Source organism: Quercus suber, unplaced genomic scaffold (assembly GCF_002906115.3).
Source record: "Quercus suber isolate HL8 unplaced genomic scaffold, Cork oak 2.0 scaffold_275, whole genome shotgun sequence".
NCBI classification, from domain to species: Eukaryota; Viridiplantae; Streptophyta; class Magnoliopsida; order Fagales; family Fagaceae; genus Quercus; species Quercus suber.
In genome coordinates, this window is record NW_027069731.1 from 417,757 (window position 1) to 430,886 (window position 13,130).

At 33.7% G+C, this 13,130-nt stretch overlaps 1 long non-coding RNA gene and 1 pseudogene across 1 annotated transcript; one reads left to right on the plus strand and one right to left on the minus strand.

Annotated features, from left to right (window-relative positions):
- Window positions 1-2,099: 2,099 nt before the first annotated feature.
- On the plus strand, window positions 2,100-3,575 carry LOC136070979 (uncharacterized). The gene is made up of 2 exons (XR_010632250.1): window positions 2,100-2,453; window positions 3,154-3,575. It is a non-coding gene; the product is annotated as an uncharacterized LOC136070979 (long non-coding RNA).
- Window positions 3,576-3,726: 151 nt separating this feature from the next.
- On the minus strand, window positions 3,727-9,179 carry LOC111985437 (nuclear transport factor 2-like; annotated as a pseudogene).
- Between the last annotated feature and the right edge of the window lie 3,951 nt (window positions 9,180-13,130).

Sequence of the window (13,130 nt, forward strand, 5' to 3'; positions counted from 1 at the left end):
GAAATAAATCCAGTGACATGAATCAAACTTTGTAAGGATTAAATTCCTGTGTAGCAGGGCAAGATAACTCAGTGACGATTGATGAGATCTCAGATAATCAAGGAGAAGCAAAATGATGCTCACCAATCAATGAGAGAAGTTTGATACAAAAAGCAAAACTTTTGCAGACTAAAGGCAGCCATTAATTTGGGACCAAGATGAGCAGAAACAAAATAAACAAGCACAAGAAATATATTACTTGAATCCTAAAGAACAATGAAAAAACAAACACGTCAGGCCTGAGGTTTCACTAGGAGCATTTCATCCATTTGAGACGTTCTGTTCGATGCACTACCACACACAACTTATCTCATGATTCAATGGTGCACACATCAAGGTCAGGGGCCCTCACTTGGGAAATCAAACAGTTCAAACTATAAGAAACTAAAAAGTTTGACACATGAGCTATATCTGCAAAAATAAAAAATGAATCGAACAAAAAAGAATCCCATATCAAGAATCTTGATTCAAGATGACCTAAAGCCATTGCCTAACCATATTGTCATTCCCATATAGGAGCCAAGCTCCAAAAATAACTGCTAAAAATAGGTGACCCACAACACACCAATGCACCTGGACAATGGGTACTAATTACTAGTATACTGAATAGAGTTTTTGAATGATTATCACCCAATTAAAAAACAAAAATCCTAAAGAAAAGTTCATGTGTAGCTCATCTGAAAAAGATCCAATCACTTGATAAAGCACCAGACTTCTAAAAAAAAAAAAAAAAAAAAAAAAAAAAAAAAGTTGAAAACTCATATTGATTAGTAAAGAAAAATAAAGAGATGTTTTATCATTGCTTTTCTTTCCCAATATGTCTTGCTAAAATAGGAAAGATGAAATCCAATATTATTGCTTTGCCCAAAATAATAAATCTCAATTTTTAGTAGTTAGAGAAAATGAAGCAAAAACTTATTATTGTAAAACATTATAGCTTCATATATTAAAGAGGAGGGGCAATTCTTATTTCACTTCCAAGTTTAAGAACCCTAATTTCAGACCAAAAATTATTCATACATATTTTTAGAAATATGATTTATATCTCAATAAAGCTCTTCAACAAAGAAAGGAAATAAATGTATTTTTCTACATTTAGTTCTGTAATGAAAATTATGGATCTCGTTAATGTTCCTTAGACGGTATTCACATTAAATTCGTCATTTGAGGTCAATCAACAAAAGCTCTTGAAAAGGTCCAAAACACACATATTGCCTCCCACGGTTGATGCTTCGTGGACTTTTATTTCCACAAGGAAGACTAGTTCAACAACAAACCACTGATAAAGCTATGTAGTTTACCCTTAGTAGAAAGTATGTGGACTGCAAAGAAATTATTACTCAATAGTGAAAGAAGCAGCAAAGCATAGCATGTATGTCCATTACACTCTCTTGTCATGTTTCAATATCTACTGTTTACGCAACATAGTAGGACCTTTTCTTTCCTAATGCATTTTGATAAGATTGGAAATAAGGAAGTCAAATATTATTGTGCAAGATAATGTATCATAACTTTAGGCATTTAAGAAAAATGAAGCCGCAACTTTTTTTACTAAAATTATGATCTTAAATATAGGCATTAAAATAGGAAAGAATACCTTAATTGCTACAACCTACATACTTCGAAGAAAGTCAATGGCTAAGAAGCCAGGATGATCTCTTTGAAATCTTTGTCATTAAAGCCAAATATAAGTCATATATTGTGGCCTTAATATCATAATTATGGCCATTAAAGGGTTTTTACATTTTCTACTATAACTAAAACAATCCGTTTGTGCCCTTTTATGTGTCAAATTAATGCTATGCTAAGAAGGAATATAAATGATAAACAACAGACTAATGATAACAACAAGGATTGAACAGAGAAATAAATGCACACATAGAAGAAAAAAAAAATTCATTGTTGCACTATGTACACAACACAACACTACAATTCACTAACTTTATTATATCTTAACTCCCTGTTCATTTAAAAGTTTCAAACAAACTCAATTTTTACTTTTAAAAAAAGACACTAACAGACAAACATAACTATTTACCATTAAAAAAATTGCTATTCATATAAGCACAAAAAGACCAAAAAAAAAGACAAAAATAAACTCATAGAGCAAAACAACACGTGGGAGGATATCCATCCACCACTGGACACTTCTAGTATTTTTATTTAAGTCATTGTTTAAGTCTCTTAAGAAAGAACTCTCTCTCTATTTGTCTTTGTATCAGACAGTTTAAGATTTTTTTTTTTCGTTGCTCACTTGCTCATGAATGAGAGAGACAGAGAGAGAGAGAGAGAGATACCAAATCTGGTGCGATTGGGCTAGGGACAAGGCTGGCGGCTCTGCTGCTACCATGCCGCTGCTGCTGCTACCTCTCCCTTCACTGCTTTACTTCAACCATCAGCCGCTGAGTCTCTTGGTTAGGCTTAGAGTTAGGGTTTTATTTGTTTGTTTGTGGTTTTTTTTTTTTTTTTAATCCTTGATGGAATAAGAGATTAGTTTTGTTTTTAATTTTTGAAAGGCCGGACTATTTGTTCTTGATAAAATTTGGTGGATTGGGTTAAATTTTCTTTAGCCTTTACTATTTTGTGATTTATGTTTTTGTGCTAAATTTTTTGGGCTTGCTAAATTTTCTTTTATAGATTAGATCCATAAATTCTTTTTATGGCCTTTTAAAGTGTCAGTGGGCTTTTTTGTGGGCTTGCCCTGTTAAAACTTTTTTTTTTTTCCTTAAAAGTAGAACAAATAAATTTTTTTTTTTATTGGAGGGTATTCCTAACATGTGATAGTTCTTTTTTCACATTTGATGGTTCCCTTCATTTTTCTCACATTTGAAGGTTTCATCCTCACATTGTGCAGTTCTAACATCACATCTGACAGTTCTTTTCTCACATTTGGTAGTTCTCTTACTTTTTTTTTCTCACATTTGACGATTTTATTCTCACATTATGCAGTTCCAACATCACATATGATAGTTCTTTTATCACATTGGGTGGTTCTCTTACTTTTTTCTCACATTTAACAGTTTCACCCTCACATTGTGTAGTTTCAACATCACATATGACTATTCTTTTCTCACATTTGGTGGTTCCCTTACTTTTTTTTCTCATATTTGACAGTTCCATCTTCACATTGTGCTGTTCCAATATCACATGTGACGTTACATGAATTATGTGGGCTGCAAAAGGAAATTTGATGTTGATGGATACATTTCTTACGTTAAAAGGCTAGTGGATGAGATTAAGAAAAGAAAATCAGAAAGCTTGCTCAGTTAGAAGGCAAAGGAACTTCGCAGTTCATAACTTGGGTCCTAAATTGAATATGAAGAGTAATTTTTGAAGAGTATATTAAAGGTGTCTGTTGGTAACCAGAAGAAAAGAGTGATGATCTAGAAGCACCATGTACTCCCCCCTGCCCCTCCAATTTATCCTTTTTGACATAATTAGAAGTGTTAGTATGAGTTGGAAATAGTGAAATGTAACTCGTTTGTTTGCTGCAATCTGCACTTTACACTTAACACAGTAGCTTGAGTTTTTTGGTATTTGTGTGTGTGTGTGTGTGTGTGTGTGTGTGTGTGTGTGTTTTTATTTTTATTTTTTATGTATGTTCATAAATCAAGAAAGAATGGAGTTACAAAAACCATCATTTGTCTTACATACTGAAACGACCTCAGTAGGAAAGCTCTGCACACAAAAACAACTAAAAGAATCAGTTCTTATTGCTCATCTCCCTAAGCAATGACTAGCTGAATTGGCCTTTTGTTCTAGCTTTACAATGTCAAGAATGGGAAATATTTCCCATGGGGAATCATGAGATCTTCCTGTCAGGAAATCACAGCAAAAATCTTGGAATCTACTTCAATAATTACTCTAGTTATTCCTGCAAAACTTGCTAAGTTCAGAGTTACGGTGTTGCGCACTGGCACCTGATTTGTCCATCCCTTCACAAATGCACTTTTGAGTTTCGAAATAGAGCAGCAAACACATCTTTTTGCCTTGGATTGCAGCATCAACATAAATCTTTATGTATCCACCTGGAGGCTTTTCCCAAACGACATCTCTTGTATCACTAGGATCCTTTCTTAGGAGGTGAAACTGGTATTCTCAGCCTATGTTCATGGGATCTTTTGGTTACTTTGGAAGGCACCTCATTTAAATTTAAGTTGCTGCCATTATGCTGGACTTGGTTTCGCAATTCCCATATCACATCCATAATCTTAGTTGCATAAAGCGTAAAATGTTCAACTCTACCTCATAAACAGGTGGCCATAATGCAAATTTAATCAGATCAATATTGTTTTGGATTCCCATCCCATCAATAAATATGATCCGTTGTCATGCAAATTATACTGGCCTTGCAATGAAGCACTTGGTAAATAAATGAATATAGCTTGCTTCAGCAGCATTGCACTTATTCTCCCCTAAATTCCATTTTTGCTTTTAAAAGACCCAAACTATTTTGATTGACCCATTTGAGACGTGTACAATGTAATGTGTAATTTTTTAACAATAAAAAGGTTGTCACATCACTTAAAAAAATGTTATGTCAATGTTCTGTTAAATAGTCAATCCACCAGCACGATTTGCACGGCCACCGTTGCCACCTGCATGATCAGCCCGCTGATATCCATCACCTCTACGGTTTGAAAATCCTTCTCGGTTGCCACCCCTGCTTCCAAACTCAGCCCTACCATTAAAGTCACCCCGACCATAGCCCCTGCCACCTCATAGTTTCCATTTCCACGCCTTCCTCTGCCTCCTTCATTCCTATATCCATTCCCCTTCCAGATGAAAATTGTCCCTTACCGTTCCCTGGAGATTAAAAAGGCTGTCACTATTAGATGTCATGGAATCAAGGTGGCACCTGACCTAATAAACATACCATGAATATCCATTACCATCATCCAATTAGTTGCGCATGTTTGGCTAAGATTTGTAGAAAGAAATAACTCATGAGATGAAAGCTATATTCATTCAATCAGAATGCCCTTTTACTCTTGGGACAAAATGGGTCCATCAGAAAAAATTGTGAGACCCGCACGTTCCTCCCCCTAACCCCATAGTATGTATTTCCCTAGGCTAACTCCCACAGTAAAAGACCTTCTGTGTCTACTTAGAAAGTGGAACATTCTCTTCCAATGTTTTTCCTAATAAGTAAATCCAAGATCACCTAATCTAAGGTCCAAAAGAACACAACTTGGCCAACATCCCAACAAATTCTTTGTTATTTACTCTCTCTTACTTATCAAAAAAAATTCTTTGTTATTTACATTTAATATTTTCAATCTAGAAACCTAAAACTCCCACCCCTCCCCCCCCCAAAAAAAAAAAAAAAAAAAAAAATTTGAATGGGTAAAATTCATCTACAAAACCCGACTTACCTCGACTGGTAGACCTCTTTTCCTCTACAACAGCCTGGCGTCCACCAATGTCAATGGGCGACTCCTAAACATCAACAGAAATATTATTTCATGCAATAATTCAAAATAACATTAAGAAGCTAACTGATGCAACAATCAATTGAAAGGATAATACAAATAATGAAATCAAAACCAAACTCATTAGCAATAGAAGCTGTTGAAACATCATACAACATATATGAATAGTAGACTAATAGTACACTCATGTTAAGATTAAAAAAAAAAAGTAGATCTTAACGCATCAATATTATAAACAAGAGATTTTTTTAAGTAAACAATTGCAACATCCTTTTATAATTTTCTAAATAACATATTTTGAGTAATAATTGCAAATAGACTTAGTTACCATGTGTAATTTGGAAACAATCATCATTCAAGAACACTGATAAGATTAAGATTTTTTTTTTGTTTAAAATCCATAAAAACTAATAAAATTCAACACTAAACCTCCCCACTGGAGGGGAGAGAACTCTACATTTATAGAATCTCATCCTGTATTTATAACCTGCTGGACAGGAAAGAAAAAAACCAAGGAAAAGAGGATAATCACAGGCATACAATGCAGACTAGCAAGTGAGTCCTCATCAAAGCAGATGGAGAACGGAGAAAACAAAACCAGAGGAGTGGCATAGCCTTTGAAGCCAAATCCAGAGAGGGGAAGAAGATTTATGTTAAATGCTACAGTACCAAATTTTCAAATTGTCAATCAGAAAGATGGGTTGCTGCAGTGAGGCTGTGTTGAAGGCAATAAAGATGGGTTTCACAAGAATTATTAAACTTGCAAGTCATAAGCTGGAACAAGTCTGGAACAAAATTGGCAGCTACCATGGAATTATCAGCACCAACAGAAGACATCAGGAAAGCACAACAGGGTCACCAGCTGACTCTTCAAGCAATGCAATTAACCATAATAGCCCTAGCTAAACTTGCTACCAACTACCCTTTGCATCACTTTTGGACAAACTGCTAATTTTGACTAGTTTCCAACAATAGCTATTATTCTATCAACTACTGTTGCAATTTTATTGATGATGACATTCTGCAAAACAAAATCTCATTGGCATCAACAGTTAATCGCCCAAGTAGGTTTTAAAATTGCATTTAGATTACAACCGAAGAACCTATATCACAAAAAAATTAAGAATTATAGCAGCATATCCCATTTAACTAATGAAACAAGTTATGGTGCATCCATCTACTCCATCATGTAAAACATAACAGGAGAGGTAAAAGGTAAAGGAAAGAGGAAGAACATAACACCAAGGCAAAATCGATGAACAACAGCACAACAGAATTGCACCTTGCAGAGAATTGGTTCAATTAAACCAAAAACTCAGAAATATAAACAGCATATCCCAGTCATAACAAAGTCCCATAAATTATTAAACAGCCTTAGATTTAGTATGTAAATGAGTATAAACTCATATTTACACCAACAGGATCTAAGAAGTCCTAAAGTCAACCAATGAAAGAAGTTATGGCCCATTCATCTACTCAATCATATCAAGAATAACAGAGAAACAGAAAACAGATCAGCCCAGAATAACAGATGTATACCTTGATTGCACTTTGCACAGCACTTGCCGCCTCAAATTCCACAAAGCCAAAACAAAATCCCTGTTGTATTGACACATGGAGAATAATTATAATGTTCAGGGAACAGCTAACAATGAACAACATAAACTTGATTAACATATAACATACCTTTTGGCTTCTAACTTGAATACCACCATTCTTAATAGGTACAAACTTCTTGAACTCATTCTCTAGTAGGGAAGGTGTGACATTCAAAGGGAGGCCTTTTATGTAGATGGAGTAACCTTCGACTGGTCATAAAACGCAAAGTATACATATTAACTAGATTAATACACCCATACAGAGTAAACAACAACAACAACCATGATGCAGATCATAATGTGAGTTAACTAGCAGAAATAAAAGTCAACAATAACAAACTGCACACCTTCAGAATCCTTATTACTACTGTTTTCATTAGCATTTGTGCGGGAAACCGGTGTCTCAGACACCAGCAGAGGAGGAGGTCCAGCAATTACTGGCTGCTCTTGGCTCTTGGAAACAGACCTCCGAGGAGCATAAGTTGGGGCAGAAAAAGCAGCTGGACTCTCCTTCTTAACCTTAACCTGCAACAACAAATTGAAGTAAAAGATATAACTTCTGCCCACATCCAGGATGTAGAAATTACAACTATAGCTGCCAATGGAACCACACACTTAATGAATAAGCAAGTTAAAAGGATAGAATTTTGATTGATGAATGCTTACAATAGAGGCATATGACTTTTTTGGAACTTATTCAGTTTTAGAGTTGGATTCAGCCACTATCTGCCATTCATCTGAAACTTCATCAATTACCTCAACAACCGGCACTTCTCTTCTTCAATTGAAGCCTGTCCATTTTCAGGAGGGTTGTATACTTCTCCATCAACAACCTCTGACAATTCAGCTGCTGTTTCAGAAACATGATTCTCCTCAACAGGACTACAGGAGTAGGCTCTGAAACAAAATCCCTTCACACTCTAATGACTAAGAATACATATATTCTTCTTTTCAAAATGCCTACACACTTATGTTTATACCATAACATAAACCCCCTTCACACTCTAATGACCAGGGGCTTCAACTGATTTTTTGGCCCAAAGGTTATCAATACACACACACACACACACACACACATATATATATATATATTTTTTTTTTCTTCATTTCAGTAAGCAATTTAAATCTAATTGTAAGGGGTTTACCCAGAGAAATTATCCAACTCCTGCCAAGCCAGAGAAAAAAACCCAAATTGTTCAACCCAGCCAGAAAAACCTATGATAAATAACCCAAATAGTATAAACGGCAATACTAACAAACCCAGCCAGACAAAATAAAGAAAAATAAACCAAATTGAAATCAGTATTAAACATACAATTAGAAGTTTTACTAATTCAAGTATATACAATAACTTATTCTCTCACCTGCTATGAACCAAAAGGAATAATAGATTGGTTTTGTCCCTAGCAACCCTGCGAAACCAAAAGGTAAACAAAAACAAAACAAAATTAATAACAATTCAGCCATACAGAGAACAAACGGCAACAGTTAAAAAACCCATATGGAAAATTAAAGAATAAGGATGAGACGTACTGAGATTTTAGATTCGATAAACGGAGGAAACTTCGAACAAAAGGGTAGAGAAACGGAAGAAGCGCCGCTGAGTTGGATTGGATACGGAAGAAGCGCCGTTGAGTTGGATTGGATGTGGATTTGAGGTTGGATTGGAATAGAAGAAGCTAGAGGGTGGCGCCGCCGAGTTGGATTGAGATTCGATGGTGCGCCGTTGTCTGGTTCTTCTATCGTGGGTATGGGTTTATTGAGCTAGCGAGGCAAACGTGATATTGTTATGAAACGAGATAGAGGAAAACGAGACAGAGCTGAAGAGGCTTTAGCGTTGAGACGAGACAGAGTTGGGAGGAAAACCAGAGGCGTTGTTGATGCGTGATGATTCTGCGTTCTTTTGCTTTGTTTTTTTTGGTTTATAAATATATAACCTGTTTAGCCAGTAACCAGTATCCCTTAAAATTATACCAATGGTCAGGATTTAAACAATGCTAAATCAACGTTTAAAATTAAGGTGGTACCGTAACCACACTTTTTTCTGGCAGGTACGGTAGAATGACCTATGATGATTATTCATTTATAACACTTAATCACTAACCAACATGAGTCTCAAAAAACTTTGTTATAGGACTTTATCATAAGTACAAAATAAGCATAGATTTTTTATCTTTTTTTTTTTTAAAGGATATTGTTATTGTTTTCATCCTTATAAGAATTTAAGCATAGATTAAATTTTCATTATTTTTGACATTTTTTCTTCTATTCCTTTATAAATTATATATTGTGTTGGTATAAATATATTTTTCTCAAGCTTTTAGAGGATGGACTTTAGATAAGATGTTCAACTTTTATACACCAAGCATTGATTGTAAGTCTTGTACATGGAACAAATAGAGATAAGAAATTAAGAATATGGTCCATTTTGGTTAGCCTTAGCTTGATTTGTCTAGACATCAATTTTCTCTCTTGCTTCGACTTATTTTAGGCGGAAGTTTCCTTGATTATTATTTGTATACAAAATTCCAAGATCATTAAATTGGAATAGGTCCCTTACTAATCTAACCAATTGGAATAGGATGAAATTTCTTCCCATCCACACTAAACGTTGTGTACACTCCAATTTTTTTCTGCATCTCATAATGATATGTTGTTGACAGGTGTCATCCAAGTCCAACATGATTGAGAGTTGTAATTGAGACTATGTCCCAGAAGCTTTACTATTCAATACTTAGCGAGAAAAATTAAACACTCATTTGATGTAACAAGAGACTATGGAATTTGACAATGTATACACTAGGTTTGTTCTTGATGTTGTGAAATTGCTATAGGTACTAAAAACTCTAGTTTGATTAGTTGGCAAGTCATGTTTTTTAAAATCATGGTAGAATATGGCTTTACATTGCGTACCAAATATTTTCTCTACTTATATACCCAAAACAAAAATTATCCAACCAAATTATCCAAACCTAAATCATATTTAATCCCCTAATTTAAAAAGAAAATAAAATACCCATAGGGGTTTCGGCGTTTTGATGGTGGTGGGAGGCCAATATGATGGAGGCAACGGCCCCTTAGATTTCTCTTTCTCTCTCTTTCAAATGTTTTGTCAGTCTCAAGTCTTTTATAGTGAAACAATGCATTTTGATTTTGTAGTGAAATAATGCATTTTATTTAACAATCCACAACATTTTTGTGTCTCTTTATCTCCCTCCAAGGCCTTATTTGGTTAGTTATTACTATTAGTCCTTAATTATTATTTTTTTGCTTTTTTAAAAAAAAAATATTAAAATGGTGGGTATGCTAAAAGACATGAAAAAGAGAGAAATGTGTGATGTAAGTTTAGGCAATTAATGAGAGACTAATGAGATAACAATAAAATAAGTTAATATAAACTTTTAAGTAACAGTAAAAAAATGCTAAATGCAAAATTAGAGCGTCACTTGGCAAGACCTCATCCACTCCCGCTTGAAATCTCTACTTATATATATTGATGATTATTCATTTATAACTCCTAATCACTAATCAACATGAGTCTCAAAAAACTTTGTGATAGGACTTTATCATACATACAAAATAAGAATAGATTTTTTATCCTTTTTTTTTTTTAAAGGATATTGCTATTGTGTTCATCCTTATAAGAATTTAAGCATAGATTAAATTTTCATTATTTTTGACATTTTTTCTTCGATTCCTTTATAATTTATATATTGTGTTGGTTTAAACAAATTTTTCTCAAGCTTTCAGAGGATGGACTTTAGATAAGATGTTCAACTTTTATATGCCAAGCATTGATTGTAAGTCTTGTACATGGAACAAATAGAGATAAGAAATTAAGAATACGGTCCATTTTGGTCAGCCTTAGCTTGATTTGTCTAGACATCAATTTTCTCTCTTGCTTCGACTTATTTTAGGCGGAAGTTTCCTTGATTATTACTTGTATACAAAATTCCAAGATCATTAAATTGGAATAGGTCCCTTACTAACTTAACCAATTGGAATATGATGAAATTTCTTCCCATCCACACTAAACGTTGTGTACACTCCAAATTTTTTCTGCATCTCATAATGATATGTTGTTGATAGGTATCATCCAAGTCCAATATGATTGAGAGTTGTAATTGAGACTATGGCCCATAAGCTCTACTATTCAAGACTTTGCGAGAAAAATTAAACACTAATTTAATGTAACAGGAGACTATGGAATTTGACAATGTATACACTAGGGTTTGTTCTTGATGTTGTGAAATTGCTATAGGTACTAAAAACTCTAGTTTGATTAGTTGGCAAGCCATGTTCTTTAAAATCATGGTAGAATATGGCTTTACATTGCATACCAAATATTCTCTCTATTTATATACCCAAAACAAAAATTATCCAACCAAATTATCCTAACCTAAATCATTTTTAATCCTCTAATTTAAAAAGAAAAAAAAAATACTCGTAGGGGTTTCGGCGTTTTAATGGTGGTGGGAGGCCAATATGATGGAGGCAATGGCCCCTTAGATTTCTCTTTCTCTCTCTTTCAAATGTTTTGTCAGTCTCAGATCTTCTATAGTGAAACAATGCATTTTATTTAACAATCCACAACATTTTTGTGTCCCTCTATCTCCCTCTAAGGCCTTACTTGGTTAGTTATTTCTATTAGTCCTTAATTATTATTTTTTTGCTTTTTTTTTAAAAATATTAAAATGGTGGGTATGCTAAAAGAAATGAAAAAGAGAGAAATATGTGATGTAAGCTTAGGCAATTAATGAGAGACTAATGAGATAACAGTAAAATAAGTTAATGTAAACTTTTGGGCAATAGTAAAAAAATGCTAAATGCAAAATTAGAGCGTCACTTGGCAAAACCTCATGCACTCCCGCATGAAATCTCTACTTATATATATATATATATATATATATTGATGTTTATTCATTTATAACTCCTAATCACTAATCAACATGAGTCTCAAAAAACTTTGTGATAGGACTTTATGATATGTACAAAATAAGCATAAATATTTTATCTTTTTTTTTTTTTAAAAAAGGATATTGCTATTGTGTTCATCCTTATAAGAATTTAAGATAGATTAAATTTTCATTATTTTTGGCATTTTTTCTTCGATTCCTTTATAATTTATATATTGTGTTGGTTTAAACAAATTTTTCTCAAGCTTTCAGAGGATGGACTTTAGATAAGATGTTCAAATTTTATACGCCAAGCATTGATTGTAAGTCTTGTACATGGAACAAATAGAGATAAGAAATTAAGAATACGGTCCATTTTGGTCAGCTTTAGCTTGATTTGTCTAGACATCAATTTTCTCTCTTGCTTCGACTTATTTTAGGCAGAAGTTTCCTTGATTATTACTTGTATACAAAATTCCAAGATCATTAAATTGGAATAGTTCCCTTACTAACCTAACCAATTGGAATAGGATGAAATTTCTTCCTATCCACACTAAATGTTGTGTACACTCCAAATTTTTTCTGCATCTCATAATGATATGTTGTTGATAGGTGTCATCCAAGTCCAACATGATTGAGAGTTGTAATTGAGACTATGACCCAGAAGCTTTACTATTCAATACTTTGCGAGAAAAATTAAACGCTCATTTAATGTAACAGGAGACTATGAAATTTGACAATGTATGCACTAGGGTTTGTTCTTGATGTTGTGAAATTGCTATAGGTACTCAAAACTCTAGTTTGATTAGTTGGCAAGTCATGTTCTTTAATCGTGAAAAGTCTACAATGGAAAACTTTTATATTCCTACAATAAAAATTGTTAGCCCCCTCATCCAATGGACCCCCCTTATTTATACAAAGAAAAAATGGTCCAATATTCCTAAGTGTGACTTAGTTACATGCAATTTTTGTGCAATTGTGCTTAGATTTCTTTTAAAAATTTAATTATAATTTTAAACTCTAATTTGGTGATTTTTATATGATTTTTGTGGTTTGATTTTGATTTAGTAAAGACATATTAGCCAAAAGAAACGAAGGTAGAGCTATTAAAGAAATTTGTACTTTCATTTTAGCAATTACAAATAGCTAATGCTGCATTGTCATTT